The sequence below is a fragment of the Tachysurus fulvidraco genome, chromosome 16 (genome assembly GCF_022655615.1).
Source record: "Tachysurus fulvidraco isolate hzauxx_2018 chromosome 16, HZAU_PFXX_2.0, whole genome shotgun sequence".
NCBI lineage: Eukaryota > Metazoa > Chordata > Actinopteri > Siluriformes > Bagridae > Tachysurus > Tachysurus fulvidraco.
Window position 1 is genome coordinate 3,583,306 of NC_062533.1, and position 15,000 is coordinate 3,598,305.

General features: G+C 43.0%; 1 protein-coding gene across 4 annotated transcripts in view; it reads right to left on the reverse strand.

Annotated features, from left to right (window-relative positions):
- palld (palladin, cytoskeletal associated protein) overlaps window positions 1-15,000 on the reverse strand; it is a 95,792-nt gene that overhangs the window by 20,818 nt on the left and 59,974 nt on the right. The window contains exon 1 of one of the 4 annotated variants that reach the window (XM_047801587.1): window positions 4,876-5,209. The exons of the other annotated variants lie outside the window; for them this stretch is intronic. The gene's annotated coding sequence lies outside the window, so the exon portion shown is untranslated. Of the gene's footprint in view, window positions 1-4,875; window positions 5,210-15,000 lie in introns of those variants that run through there. 4 annotated transcript variants of the gene reach the window in all.

Sequence of the window (15,000 nt, forward strand, 5' to 3'; positions counted from 1 at the left end):
TCAAACTCACTCTCACACACACACCCTTCACTCTCTCTCACACACACACCCTTCACACTCTCTCACACATGCCTCACACTCTCTCTCACACACACTCTTCACACTCTCTCTCACACACACACCTCACACTCTCTCTCACACACACACCTCACACTCTCTCTCACACACACACCTCACACTCTCTCTCACACACACACCTCACACTCTCTCTCACACACACACACACACACACACACACACACACACACACACACACACACACACACACACACACACACACACACACACACACACACACACACACACACACACACACACACACACACACACACACACACAACTGCCTGCCCCCTTTTTGCTTCAAGATCGTGCAGTAAGTCCGGCTCGAATTCGGTGAATGATTTAACTCGCTCTTGTCCTCCCTTTTGTTTCTGAAAACAAGCAAAAAAAGGCTTATTTCTCCTTCATCTCTTTTCCTCCCCTTCCTCTCCAAAAGAGGTTTTGCCTGTCTGAAATCACTAGACACTTCTAAAATGATCTTGTCTTATGCTCCTGAGCCATGAATAACCCTCATAATATAAAGCCCACTTTCTAAAAATACCAGTTTTATAGGTTGTAGAACCCAGAAGGTGGAGATGTTTTTTTAGTCGTTCATCACATGACAATCTTAATGATCCACATAATCCTTTCAGCTAATTACAGGAAGGCACAATAATTCAGATATTTCAATGGCATTCTTCCCTCTCTCTCTCTCTCTCTCTCTCTCTCTCTCTCTCTCTCTCTCTAATCCTTTGTGGCTCTCTCTCTCTCTCTCTCTAATCCTTTGTGGCTCTCTCTCTCTCTCTCTCTCTGTGATCCTTCGTGGCTCTCTCTCTCTCTGATCCTTTGTGGCTCTCTCCGATCCTTCGAGGCTCTCTCTCTCACTTTCTCTCATCCTTCGTCTCTCTCTCTCATAATTCGTGGCTCTCTCTCTCTGATCCTTCGTGGCTTGGTGAGACCAGAGAAAAGAGACGGAACAGGCCTCCTTGTTGCCATGCCGATTTCGTACTGTTGTCAATTTTCACTTCAGTCCAACAAACTACTCCAGAATTTTATACACAAACACCCGCCATTCACCAGGCCCTATATTTCTTCTTTTTTTGGTCCGGTGCTCCATGTTCTGCTCATTCCTCCTCCCTCTGTTCTCTCTCGCTGCTGTATTAACTACACCTCCAAACTAACCTAGAGTTTATCCCATTATATAAATGTAGAATATATATTTCTATTGTGGCTGACAATTATTAGCAACCTGACCTTTAAATAGTTCGGTCATACGATGCGAGATCGTTGAGCCGAGCCTGAGTGATGTCGTTTAATTTCCCACCATGAACTAATACCAGTCTGAGTGAACTTGTGTGAAGAAGGTCAACATCTGCCTCTCTGCTTCATTTCCCTAATAGATCTTTGGTCCTTACTGACAAACCCACATCCTGCTTAAGAAAAGTGCGACTCGGACACTTTAGATCTTTGGGTGGTAGGAAAACAGCTTCAAGCTGAGTTCTGACTTTTGCTGGAAGTCCAATACTGCATGTGTGCTGGTCAGAGAAACAGGCAAGTGTGTGTGTGTATGTGTGTGTATTGGCAGAGCAGGAAATAGCTGCTGGAAGACAGGAAGTTGTTGAGTGTAAACAGCAGATGATCACTGGAGTCCCTCTGTAAACAGAAACAGGGTACTACTGTGTGTGTGTGTGTGTGTGTGTGTGTGTGTGTGTGTGTGTGTGTGTGTGTAAGTGCATCTGTTGGTAATGATGATCAAGTTTGACATCTGTGCTATAAAACAAGCACATTTAAAAGAGAGACTGAATTCAATAAGAATAAAGTAAACGGAAATCAAAAGGATGTCACTAATAAATGTGGTAATGAAAAGCATGAAGGATTTAGTCTCCATTTGATTCCCAAGATTTACAAGCAACAACCACAACGCAGCAGAAACAAACCTGGGAGCTCTTTGTTCCAGCAAACAACAGATACGAGGACGCGTTCGAGACAAAACACGTCTCGTTCTCAGCCTCGGTATGTGTGTGTGTGTGTGTGTCACAGTGTGTGACAAAGTTCATGAACAAAACCCCGCACCTGCACTCACGCTCTTCTCGTCTTCCCTGACCACTAATCACACGTTTGTGTCATAGACGCAGCTTCATGACATCACCGCTCCTGAACTCATCAGACTGAGCTGTGACTAAGCCGCTGTCTCGATCTGTTCAGAGTTTTCTTCTTCCCACCACTGAGTCAGACCTACGATCATAAATATCACTTAGCTAAAATATCTGCTTGTTTCCAGCCTTCGTGTCTCCTCGTTTATCCTCTTTATAGAGCGTACGTCGTCGTTCTGTGAGCCGATCGAGTTTCGCCGTGAACGCAAGATTATTTCTTATTCATGATTCCGCTGTGACATCACTGACATCTAGAGAAATTTGAAAATTCACGGATTGACCCGATGATCCGTCCGTTCATTATCGGGGTGAAATGAACAGACAAATGACTAAACTCATCTGTTTTTTTTTTCTTAAGATTTGAAGAAAGGAAGAGGCTGAAAAACTGTAAGCTTAGAGGTTCGATCACACTGAAAACGATTGACTGAAGATCTTTTTAGCTCCTGGACTGCTTCCTGTAAAACCAGTCTCACAGCCCCCCCTCCGACACACACACACACACACACACACACACACACACACACACACACACACACACACACACACACACACACACACACACACACACACACACACACACACCATTATCATCATCATCCCCCCACATTCTCTGAGTGCAATAAAAATGAAGGTCTTGAAAGTTTTGGCAAGCCTCTTAAGTCACTTTGGATTTTCTTCTCTCTCACACACACACACACACACACACACACACACGTCTGCATGGTCTCACCACGAAGTGAAACAAGATTTCTTGCATGTCTGAGCGTAATAACAGTCCTGTCAGTCAGAAGCAGTCTGGCACACTCATCCCAATAAAACCCTGATCTGTCATTTTCCTGCTTGCTCACTGAAATCCTCAGGCTTCGAAGCTAAACGACACACAGGAACCCGACCCGACACCTCGGACAAATCTGTTCTTCACCTCCTGCACTTCACAAAGCTCGACACTCACTTCCCACCACTAAAGACATTAGCTGAGCTTGTTCCTGAATGACCCAAATCTGATCTCTGTCTCAGGCTCCCACCCAAAACCCCATGTGCTGGCTCCCTGTCTGTGCTGGAGCTGGCACTGTGCTCAGAGAGAGAGAGAGAGAGAGAGAGAGTGAGAGAGAGAGAGAGAGAGAGAGAGGAATTAAAAGCTCTATAAACTTTCAGCAATCTCTCTTCTCTTTGCCTTCTCATCCTTTTTCTCTGTCCTCCTTCACCTCGTATGATTGTGAATGGCCTCAACGATCACTGCTGTTCCAGCACCCCGCCCTTCAACCCTGTGCACTCTTTTCTTTCTGTGCTCGTACTCTCTCTCTCTCTCTCTCTCTCTCTCTCTCTCTCTCTCACTTTCTCTCTCTCACTCATAGAAACATACAACTTTTTTCATTCTCCTTGTCTTACTAACCATCCCCCAACTCTCTCTCTCTCACATTGTAATTGCTTACACACCACATAAAATAGATCCAGACTGTTTTCTTTTCACCCTCCTTTTCGAAGGCAGCATAGAGCACAACTCACTCAGACTATACTCTCTCTCTCTCTCTCTCTCTCTCTCTCTCTCTCTCTCTCCTGGTAATCCCATTTGATGGCGATGTCTCCTCGGCCGTTACAGAGAGGAATGTCTTCGGCTTGCATTCCTCAGAGTTCTCGCGCACACGCGCGCGCGCGTGCACACACACACACACACACACACACACACACACACACACACACACACACACACTAGAGACAGAGAGAAAGGACAGTAACTAATCTGAATACGTTTAAACTCATCCAGAGAGAAAGCATTACAGGAGCCAAACCCCTCGCTCAGCACCCCACTGGCATGAAAGCAGTTAATACAATGGCCTTTTATAAACTAGCCAACTCATCATCAGTACTGCACCAACCGAACACTGTGTGAGGACAGGACAGAGCTGTAGGACAGAGCTGTAGGACAGAGCTGTAGGACAGAGCTGTAGGACAGAGCTGTAGGACAGAGCTGTAGGACAGAGCTGTAGGACAGAGCTGAACATGACTGTATTATTGTAAAGAGGAAAAGTATAATATAATCTGACACTGAGCATTCTCTCTTTCTTTCTCTTCCTCTCTCTCTCTGTATCATTCTCTCATTCTTTCTCTTCCTCTCATTCTCTTTCTCTCTGTATCGGTCTCTCTTTCTATCTGTATCATTCTCTCTCTCTCGTTCTCTCTCTGTATCACTCTCTTTCTCTTCCTCTCTCTCTCTCTCTGTATCATTCTCTCTTTCTTTCTCTCTGTATCATTCTCTCTTTCTCTCTCTCTCTCTAGCCTCTACAGCAGGTCTGTACATTACTGCAGGTGTGTGAGGTGAAGCTGCCTACAGTGTACACAGTATGTACACAATATCTACTGCTTTATTCTCCTTTTTGTCCCATTAACGTGCACTGTGGTAAGACAGAGCCTCGGATTACATCGCCCAAAACCAACCAATCAATCAATCAATAAGAAATAAATAAATAAAAATTAATAAACAAATAAATACATTAAATAGATAGATAGATAGATAGATAGATAGATAGATAGATAGATAGATAGATAAAGCTACAGCTGAACAGTCAAAAAAGTAAAGATTTTAACGTTTAAACTGCAGGAGGACGACATGACATTTTTGTTTAGAACTTTGTGTCCTTTCTACATCTCTGACCAAAGCTGCAAAGAAAGTTAAAGTTTGTACCTTTACTTCTTCCCGGCGCGCGCGCTTCTCTCCTGTAGCTCCTCGGCAGTAAAAGCGGAATTGTGTGTGTGTATGTGTGTGTGTGTGTGTGTGTGTGTGTGTTTGAGAGTGTGTGTGTGTATGTGTATGTATGTGTGTGTGTGTGTGTATGTGTGTGTATGTGTGTGTATATATATGTACAGTATGTGAGTGTGTCTGTCAGAGACGCTACAGGTTAGTGGTGCTTTATATGTGCGCGCGCCTGGGTGACGCTGAAGTCGGTCTCGCGCTCTCTCTGGCCACTTTGCGCGTGACTGACTCATAGCGATGCTGCCTGCACTCTCACTCAGCAGCGCGCCGCTGTAAAAGTCCCTGTTTCATAATAAAAGCTCTCGTGCGCAAGACGCCCATCTCGCGCTCTCTCTCTCTCTCTCTCTCCCTCACTCTCTCTCTCTCTCTCTCTCTCTCTCTCTCTCTCACACACACACACTCTCTCTCTCTCTGTCTCACACACACACTCACACACACACTCTCTTTCTCTCTCACACTCAGCCACTCTCTCTCTCTCTCTCACACACACACACACACACACACACACACACACACACACACACACACACACACGCACACACACGAGAAAGTGCAAGAGAGTGTGTGTGAGAGAGAGAGAGTGTGAGTGAGTATGTGTGTGTGAGAGAGAGAGAGAGATTGTGTGTGTGAGTGTGTGTGTGTGTGTGAGAGAGAGAAAGAGAAACTCCTACTATGTTTTAATCGAGTCACTATTATTTTTTCTATTCACTATTATTTATTATTAACTCCCAGGGGTCTGTCGGCAAAATGATGTCTTATTAATTTACACCAAAGATTTAAGGCATGTTTTGAAGAACCTCACACGCATGACCTTGTGACACACACGTTACTAAAACACAGAACCTGCCAAGTGCCTTCTCTAAGTCACTGATTGACTTCATCCGGAAACAATGTGATTCCCCGAGCTGTGTGTGTAAGAGATTCCGTGTGTGTGTGTGTGTGTGTGTGTGTGTGTGTGTGTGTGTGTGTGTGTGTGTGTGTGTGTGTGTGTGTGTGTGTGTGTGTGTGTGTGTGTGTGTGTAAAACCTCAGTCCCACATATCATGTGGCTCTCAGTGGACTGGAGGCTTTTAGATTCTCAAACAGAGGATCAGGACGGTCTTTGTGTTTCCATCCTGTCAGGTTCCAAGTGTCCCGCTGAGCCCTGTCTCATTTAAACATCACATATCTTTCCACTCTCAGTCTTGTTCTCTTTCTCTTCTTTCCTTTTTTGTCTTTTTCTCACCCACTCTCTCTCTCTCTGCTAACATAAGATCAATCAAACCTTTTTGCTTTTTTGCAACTTCGTTTTCAAGTTTGTGTTTCTCTCTAACTTCAGCTCAAAGCAAATTCACAAGAATGATTCTGATGAGTTTCATACTGATGAAGTGTTTCCTGGAGAGCTGTTCTGTTTCCTGAAGGTCGCACTGCCCACTCGTTTATGAGTTAGAGCTCCTAATTGTTTTTCTTTCTCTTTCTCTCTCTCTCCCTCTCCCTCTCCTCACACATTCTTTCCTCTGTATACACACAGCCAGCCCGTAAATGCGAAGTCTCTAGCAAACCGTGACCTCATTTATCCTTTCAATCTTGTCAGTGTGTCAGTCAACAAAATATACACTATATGGTCAACAGTATGTGCACCTGTGACCATCACACCTATATGTGCTTCTTGGTCAACCTGAAAACCACAAGGTTTTTTAAGCACACGATTGTTTTGAATGTCCCTCTTTGAGCGTGACGATGTCCCTGTGCACAAAGCACAGAGCTCCATGAAGACACGGTGTGTTAATGTTGAAGTAGAAGAACTCGAGCGTCCTGCACAGAGCCCTGACTCTGACTCGACCCCACTGAACACCTTTGTGATGAACTGGAACACCGACTGAACCCCAGACCTCCTCACTCTTACACCATCAGTGTCTGATCTCACTAATGCTCTTGTAGCCGAATGATCACTGATCCCCACACACACTCCTGTATCTAGTGGAGCTTATTATAACAGTAAACACAGGGGGAATACACCTGAGATGAGATGGATGCTCAGGTATCCGTACACTTTTCACCAGATACAGTAGTTACACATTATGAAACTGTTTCGTTAAATCGTTCTAAGAGCTTTGCTGAATTGTTGAAAAAAAACAACAAATGCTATCCTGGCACTAATAGGTCACTATCAAACCAAGATATGTACAAATGATTCATGACACACTTGTGCATATATAAGTTCAGCCAGGTTTGATCAGAACCCTGCCCATGACACAACCTATGTACACAGTGTTATCTAGACGCAGGCTTTGTTATATGGAGTTAGCACTTCACGCTACCTCTACTCCCATATTATATATACATTAGTCCATTATAAAGTTAAATTAAAATACATTACATTAGAGTGCACTGAACACCGATGACCGAGAACCGACATTTGAAACCTTATGCTAAGATTCATTTCCAATGTAGATTACTGCATGACAAAATCTACTAGTAATAATGTACTGACCTGTCATGACGTTCGCTCGTAAATAAATAAAATATAACTAACTGTAGTTATGTCACATAAGTAAAGTTTCCTGTCCTGTTTGGAACGGATACACTGCATGCTGATCTGCCCTAAAGGCTAACTGTCATTCAATGATGCTTTTTTTTATTTTTTTAAATCTTCCCCAGGGTCATTTGGTTGTGATAGTGTAATCTGCATTCAATTCGATACCTAATGCGTTTGCTTCAGTACCTAATGAATTTCACACATGACCTACTGCATTTGAATCAGTACTTAATGCATTAGATTCAGAATAAAGTGCATTCGATTCAGGTCCTACTGCATCAACTCAGAACCGAATGCATTCGACTCAGTACCTACAGCATTCAATTCAGAACTGGATTCACTGTATTCAGTATCTACTGCATTTGATTCATTACCTACAGCATTCGACTCAGTACCTACAGCATTCAATTCAGAACCAAGTGCATTGGATTCAGTACCTACGGCATTCAATTGAGAACCGAAAGCACTGGATTCAGAAACGAATGCACTGGATTTACTAACTATAGCGATTCAGGATCTACTGCAATTGATTCAGTATCTATAGCATTTGATTCAGGACCTGATGCATTTGAATCAGTACATACAGCATTCAATTCAGAATAGGGATGTGGTAGCCTAGTGGTTAAGGTGTTGGGCTACCAATCAGAAGGTTGTGAGTTTGATTCCTACGTCTGCCAAGCTGCCACTGCTGGGCCCCTGAGCAAGGCCCTTAACGCTCAATTGCAATTGTATAAAAATGAGATAAAAATGTAAGTCACTCTGGATACAGGCATCTGCTAAATGCTGTTAATGAATGTTGTTAACCAAATGCATTGGATTTAGAAATTAATGCACTGTATTCAGTAACTATTGCATTTGATTCAGTACCTACATCGGTCGATTCAGGACTTGCAACATTTGATTCAGTATCTACTGCATTTGATTCAGAACGTACTGCAATCAATTCAGTACCAGATGCATTTGCTTCAATACCTACTGCATTCGGTTCAGGATGTACTACATTTCACTTAGGACCTACTGCTTAACCTTAGATACAGTACATACTGATCAGTATATCGTCGCTGTCAGGTGGAAACCTCCTATGTCCAAATTTGGTCAATTTCATATTTTTTCACATATCGATGCTATCGGTCAGTCCCCACGTGGGTCTGTTATTTTTACAAGTTATTAACCAATCTGAAGTCTTGAAAATGGCTTGAGCGCAAATATCTTAACTCCATTGTACAACTGTTCAACCGTCCACCTGTTCCTCACTCCGCGGGAGAGCTTCGCGGCATATTTCTCCTCAAGAAGAGTCGCAACGAATCAACACGTCTTCTGAGGTAAATGTCTTCAAAACACTGGGCTCAAAGAAAAAAAATCTTGACCCCCGCTAGTTCTGGTGCTCGTCTGAGGACAGGAATTTCGCGTAAGACGATCCACTGCAACGCGGACCTGTGCATTGCAGATAAGATACAGCGTTTTTTTAATTTCCTGAAAAATAACGGTTTTGGAGATACGACGATTCCGCCCGACAGCGACGATATGTTTAGTGTGAATACAATCACACAAAACTCTGTATAGGTTTCCCACACTGGTGTTTCTTTGGTTCTTCCTGTTGGAAGGTCAGGGATTATGAGGCAGGGAATATGACCTCTAGACAAATGCAGCATATGTTCTGGGAAACACTTCTTTACACCTTTATTACAACTTTATTACACCTTGTCTCCGTCAATAGAGGCTGTTATTCCTTCCTTCTGCATCCCAAGCTGCAAGGGTTCTGTTACAGTTTACATGTATCTGTGATATTGGATTGGATTTTGTCTTTGAACCGAATAATACTTTCTTTTTTTGTATAGTAGACGCGAATGAACCAAAATGAGCAATTCTAGCCGAATTAATTCTACATATGGAAAATATTTCAAAAACCATGAAGTCACATTTTACTGAAACAGAAGTTGGCACAAACTAGTGATTTAACACTAAACGTCACCACATCTATGTAATAAAGTCCATAGGACTAATAGAGTCTTATATAAAAACTTTTTTTTTGTGTACATGTCTCATTAAAACGATCTCCTGTTAGCTGTTGTCCACATTTTCCTCTGTAACACACATTTTTTCCTCAACCGATTTGTAGTCTTCAACCACACGCAACGCCTCTACAAGAAAGTGATTGTTAATACGACATTAACTGCTTTACAAGCTACACCTCATAAAGTGAACCCTGCTGCTGAGGTGAACAGTGCTGAGTCACAAATGAGGTATGTGTCTAAGCCTGGCTAAAGGCTGGAGCTTTACATCAACCATAAGCAATAGAGCTTTCCTGCTATTAATGGTAACACTGACTTAATGCTAAATGCTTGCACGTTTTCTGTACGCTGACCAGAAATGATGCTTCATTCTTTTCTTTTCTCCCCCCCACCAAAAAAACAGCCTGATTAGATCAGTTTGTAAAGCAGTTATATGAAGCATCGAGTTGATTCATTCTATTCATTTTTAAAATTTCCATTCCAAGCAATTTGAGGACAGGAGGAACAAAGCACACGGTTATTGTGTGGGGCTTGGGGTTTCATTCCTCCATGTGTGTTTGGAGTTTGCGAGTTCTCCCCTTTCTTCAGGGGATTCTATTGGTTAACTCCCCCAGTCCAAAGACATGCTGATTGGCATTTCCAAATTGTCTGAATTGTATGTGATTGTGCCCGGTGATGGGTTAGTACCCCATCTAGGGTGTCACCGAACTTGTGCCCCAAAAGTCCACAAGTCCACTGGTATATATTTACATTTACATTTACAGCATTTGGCAGAAGCCCTTATCCAGCTTGTATAACAGTGTAAATTTCCTGTCCCCTCAAAATAACTCAACACAAATGTCTTAATGTCTAAACCGCTGGGCACAAAACTGAGTACACCTCTAAGTGAAAATGTCCACATTGGGCCCAAAGTGTCAATATTTTGTGTGGCCACCATTATTTTCCAGCACTACCTTAACCCTGTTGGGCATGGAGTTCACCAGAGTGTCACAGGTTCCCACAGGAGTCCTCTTCCACTCTGACATCATGGTTCTGGTGGATGTTAAAGACCTTGCGCTCCTCTACCTTCCCTTTGAGGATGCCCCACAGATGCTCAATAGGGTTTAGGTCTGGAGACATGCTTGCCCAGTCCATCACCTTTACCCTCAGCTTCTTAAGCAAGGCAGTGGTAATCTTGGAGGTATTCCAACGTTATCATGTTGGAATACTGCCCTGCGACCCAATCTAAGAAGGGAGGGGATCATGCTCTGCTTCAGTATGTCACAGTACATGTTGACATTTATGGTTTCCTTAATGAACTGTAGCTCCACAGTGCCGGCAGCACTCATGCAGCCCCAGAACATGACACTCCCACCACCATGCTTGACTGTAGGCAAGACACACTTGTCTTTGTACTCCTCACCTGGTTGCCTCCACACACGCTTGACACCATCTGAACCAAACAAGTTTATCTTGGTCTCATCAGAATACAGGACATGGTTCTAGTAGTCCAATGTCCTTAGTCTGCTTGTCTTCACCAAGCTGTTTGTGGGCTTTCTTGTGCATCATCTTTAGAAGAGGCTTCCTTCTGGGACGACAGCCATGCAGACCAATTTGATGCAGTGTGCGGCGTATGATCTGAGCACAGCCAGGCTGACCCCCCCCCCCCAACCCCTTCAAAACCTGCAGCAATGCTGGCAGCATTCATACGTCTATTTCACAAGCTCTGGATATGACGCTGACCAAGTGCGCACAACATCTTTGGTGGACCAAGGCGAAGCCTGTTCTGAGTGGAATCTGTCCTGTTAAACCCCTGTATGGTCTTGGCCACTGTGCTGCAGTTCAGTTTCACTGCCTTGACAATCTTCTTATAACCTATGCCATTTTTATGTAGAGCAACACTTATTTTTTCAGATCCTCAGAGATTTCTTTGCCATGAGGTGCCATGTTGAACTTCCACTGACCAGTATGAGAGAGTGAGAGCGATAACACCAAATTTAACCCACCATCTTTAAGACCTTGTAAAACTAACAAGTCACATGACACCGGGGAGAGAAAATGGCTAATTGGGCCCAATTTGAACATTTTAACTGTGGGGTGTACTCACTTTTGTGGCCAGCGGTTTAGACATTAATGGCGGTGTGTTGAGTTATTATGAGGGGACAACAGATTTACACTGTTATACAAAGCTGTACACTCACTACATTATAGTAAAATGTTATTTCTACAGTCTTGTAACATGAAAAGTTATAATAAAATATTTATGTATAAATGTGAGGGGTGTACTCACTTCTGCGAGATACTGTATATTTATGCTATAAACGAGTGTGTGATGTGTAAAAAGGTTAGCATCCTGACGACGCTATAGCTATACATATACAGATTTCTCTTTCTTGTAAAGTCACAGCAAAACTACCCAGTCATGGGCATCTGTGAGTTCAGGTATGCAGAAGGAGGTAAATAGCATTCTCTTCCGAGTGTGTTATGCCACCCAGTGTTGTGCTAGTTACTAAGAAATAGTGACTAGTTAACGGTGCTTGCAAAGCAACATTCTTACTATCCTGCATTCTCTTCCGGACAAAACTTCGGCACGTAACTTGTCCCACAGCTTTTGTCTTAGACCCATGAATGAGGTGTCAAATTGACTGGCTCATTGAGGAGAAGTGTGCTATTACTTTTCTAAGTGATCCGAGTACCGGTACTTCCGGTACCGGGTCTCAAATTGGCCTTTTTCGACATAGACTCCCATTATAAACTTTGGAGGTTTATAACTCGGCAAACTTTCGAACTCTCTACACGAAACTCGGCCAGCTCCTTTAGGGTGATACTCTGAACAAAGGTTTAAACATGTGACATATCAAAACACTCAGAACAATGAGGGAAACTTCCTCACGTGTACTCTGGTCACATCACTTGACGTCACGTGATGATACGTGAAAATCAAAATTTAGCACAACATGGACATGTGACATATCAAAACACTCAGCACGATGAGGGGAACTTGACACGTGTAAGCACCATTCACATTTTCTTCAGGAAATGTACGTTCTAGTTACAGTTACTAGTTACTTCATTCAAAAAGTAACTCAATTACTTTGTTGATTACTTACACCAAAAAGTAACGTGTTACTGTTAAAAGTCTCATTAATGCCCTCTTATGCGTTATGGTCTATACAAACACAACACTGTTTGTTGATCTGTCCCTGGCTAACAGTCCGGTTAAAATCTAGTCACTGTTGTTTGGCTAGAGGAGCCTTGACTCACTTCGAGTGTGTCCACCGACACAGGGTAAGCTTCTAGCTACGTCGAGGCGTGTAGTTTCTACCTCCAGATTGGAGTTGCTGTTTATCGACAGTAGACAGGACCTTCGAACCAGAAAGACACAGCTTACATTTGACTAAAAGTCTTTTTGTCTTTATGCTCAACTAAAATGAAATAATGAGCATATTTCCACTTTTTTCCACTCGTCTTGCACTCGCCTCGACTCGCCGTTACTGCCCCACGTACGTGAATAAACGGAAACACGCCCACGGTGCGGCGTCTTCGTGTTTACAGGTTGGCGTCCACCGATCCTACGATGCGTCGCTGCTGTAAACAGGTTAGTCTGTAGGCTACACTTCAGCCATAATGAATTCATTTAAAAAAGTAACGGAACAAACGCACCGTATTTAATGCTAACGGAGCTACTTTATTTAAAAAGTAATGCGTTAGAGTATCAGTTACTGTCAAAACTAACGCGTTACTGCCCAACACTGATTATGCCACCCAGTGATGAAATATGTGGTAGGTTTGTTTCACATCTCATGTTAATCTGAAAAAAGCTGAAAAAAGAGAGCTGGAGAGAGCAGGCTGGTGGGTGGGAACAGACAGGTAACAACTGGGAAGAGAAATGGGTCGTCACTGCATTCCGAGCTAAGAAGTCTGGCGTACAATTATATAATTACGATCTTTACTCTACCATTGATATAAGCTTTGTAAAATTTCAAGCTTGGAAACAAAGCCCTTAATCATAAACTCTGTCACTTGGCACAAAGTCGTCCAACTTCAGCTCAGCTCTGTGTCTAACCGTCTTAAAACTGACCACATCTCTGCCACGTGTCTGACCGAACAGAGACACCGTACTGAGACGATGAGCCTTCTTTTAATAGAAATGTGACCAATATGTGGCCTCACTACAACTAGAACACCAGAAGCACAGTGAGTGACCATATTGTAAGCTGTAGTTCTGATTAGTTTAAATCTAAATAAACTGTATCACCACAAAAGCCGGCAAACTTCACCATGCTAGTAGTAAAGTTTCGGTAATGTCTGAATTTGCAGAAAGAATCAAATAGACAGTATAACAACTCTGGCATCTTCATAGACGTCGACTAATTAGAAATTTCTAAATAAATTAGAGGGGGCATAAATTAGAGCCTCACACCTCCAGGGTCGGGGTTCGATTCCCGCCTCCGCCTTGTGTGTGTGGAGTTTGCATGTTCTCGTGCCTCGGGGGTTTCCTCCGGGTACTCCGGTTTCCTCCCCCGGTCCAAAGACATGCATGGTAGGTTGATTGGCATCTCTGGAAAATTGTGTCCGTGTGTGTCCGTGTCCGTGTGTGTCCGTGTCCGTGTCCGTGTGTGTGTGTCCGTGTGTGTGTGTGTGTGTGTGTGTGTGTGTGTGTGTGTGTCCTGTGATGGGTTGGCACTCCGTCCAGGGTGTATCCTGCCTTGATGCCCGATGACGCCTGAGATAGGCACAGGCTCGGATAAAGCGGTAGAAAATGAGTGAGTAAATAAATTAGAGAGTAAAAAGAAAACAGTTTGCTGCGGTTGTCTTTGGTGTCTTTAGCAACAGCCCTACGGCGAAGAGAACGATTTTGTGAAGACGGGGCTCTTTAAATCTGATGGGGATGAGAACAATGCAGCCAGGAAGTCCCGATGTTTGTTACCTTCAAGCTTCGGGTCCAGGAGCTGACAGGAGCTGTTGATGTTGTTCTACAACTCACCATAATTATATTCCCTGCTTCATATCTATAAGTGCTGCGTTATCAGTCATCACATCATCCGTATATATATTACACACACACACACACACACACACACTACTGCTGCTGTATAATGTACAATAGCATAATATTACACAATACTGTTATTTGTACTCCCAAACTTTATGTACATAACCAATCGCTCATATTCTATATTCATATTTTATAGATTTAATTAATTCTATATTCAAATCTTATACTCATACGGTCTATATCGTATCTCATCGTCTGCATTGTTTTCTTGTTTAGTTTGTATTGTATTTTATAGTGTTATTTTTTATGTCTGTACTTTTGAGAGTCACAAACTGCTGGAACCAAATTCCTTGTGTGTGTCAAGACGCTTGGCCAATAAACCTGATTCTGATTCTGATTCTGAGTCTGACATTATGAAAATATCTCTCCCATAACCTTCTACTGATAATCCATGGCATGAACCAGACTAATCCGATGTCAAATGTTGCAGTAATTCATGTGTGTGTGTGTGGCCCGGATCCTCCTCTCTACCTCTCTAGAGATTTTATC